The sequence below is a fragment of the Triticum dicoccoides genome, chromosome 7B, assembly GCF_002162155.2.
Source record: "Triticum dicoccoides isolate Atlit2015 ecotype Zavitan chromosome 7B, WEW_v2.0, whole genome shotgun sequence".
In the NCBI taxonomy this organism is placed as follows: domain Eukaryota; kingdom Viridiplantae; phylum Streptophyta; class Magnoliopsida; order Poales; family Poaceae; genus Triticum; species Triticum dicoccoides.
The window spans coordinates 260,441,873-260,443,708 of record NC_041393.1 but is presented as its reverse complement, the minus strand read 5'-3'; positions in this window follow the sequence as shown (position 1 = coordinate 260,443,708).

Genomic DNA, 1,836 nt, shown 5'->3' with positions numbered 1-1,836 from the left:
AACTTATTTCAATAATATGGCTTAAGGCCATCTAAAAATGATAACAGCGGAAGGCTTGGAAGATAAACTGAGTCCATCAACTCCAATGGCATAGCCGAGTGAAAGACAACGACCTATGGCACCTTACTCATCGTCTGAAAAGTCTGCAACATGACATGTTGCAGCCCGAAACGGGTCAGCACATGGAATATGCTGGCAATGTAATACAAAGAGTAATGAACAGAATGAATGCTATCACTACATGCATATATGGCTCGTGTAAAACTCTATGGTTACAGTATTGCATAAAGCCAATTTTTCCCTACAACAAAGGAATAAATTTATTTAACTATCATAGATAAACATTGAGAAGGTTCCTCCAACTCAATCCCAATTAAGCATCATCATTAAACCCAATCAAATTAATTTAGAGTGATGAGATCAACATGATAATCCAAGAACCGGATAGTCAAGATATCCATAACTGGGGACACGGCTAACCATGATTAGTTTATACACTCTGCAGAGGTTTGCACACTTTTCCCCACAAGACTCGAACACATCCATGGTCGGAGATTCGAGACACGGTCTTTCTGAAGCATTAACTCTCTACTCTGGGTAGACAGTACCACCTACAACCCACTACATCTGCTAGTCTACCTCTTCAAGAGCTTCACGCAACTTACTCAACTATGCGAGAGCCCATATTGGCTTGTGGCTGCACACAGAAGTTTCTAGCATGAATAATCTTATGATCCCTGTAAGTCTGGGTGGCGAAACATAGGATGATCACACGGGTACTCCGGGATATCCTATGACAACACTGGATTCTCCAGGTGCCCTGACAACCACTGGGTACTCCAGGGTGCCTCTACCAATCCACCCAGATGTGTATTTTAGTAGCCACCTTAAGTTAACCATTAATTAACAATACTCACATATGTCATGGATACCCTCACCCAATCCACGTCTACGAGCATAGGATAGCAATATAAGCATAAGGTAGAAGTAACTCCCAAAGGTTTGATAATAAAAGTCAATAGGTTCTACCTCATCATCTACTTCACAAACCCACATGTTATTCAGATCCTAACCATGCAATATTTGAGGGTTGATCTAATGCATAAAAACTGGGTAGTAAAGAGGTATGATCAAAGTGTTACTTGCCTTGCTGATGATCCGCCAAACCTAGAGACTTGTAGTAGCACGCTTCGCACTCCGGGTACTCTATCACAAACAAACAATAACATACATAAGCACTCAACTAGAAGCACGAGTAAAACTCAAATAAAAGATCTAACCAAAAAGTTCAACTGAAGAACTCCGGTTTGCAAAAAGAATCAAATCGAGCGGAGCAACGAAACTCAAACTACGAAAGAAATAAGATCTGTTACTAATCTGGACTAAAGTCAAATTTTACAGTACCAAAATCTTGTTCAAGTTGATTAATAGAAATAGGGCTTCAAAACAAAGATCTAGGCGCTTGAATCACCTGATTCCGATAAACGAGCAAAAAGATAAACTAAAACGAACATCAGGGCAGAAATCGCGATCGAAAATAATCATGGAAAAACCCTGGAAAAAAAACTGACGAACAGACTAACGAACGAACGCTCGCTGTCTGCGGCTAACGGATGAACATCGTTCGTTAAAACGAACATACGGACGAACGTCTGCTATTTAACTAAACCGAAAAAACGAACCGATCTAAAAAACGAAAACTAGGGTTTTCTAAAAAATGAACGGTTTTGTCGTGAAAACCTGCGGCAGCGGCGGCGGTTATACCTCCTGCGAGGTCGGATCCGGCGGTGGAACTCCGCCTCCGGCGGCGAGCGGCGGCGGCGGGTCTCTGGCGGC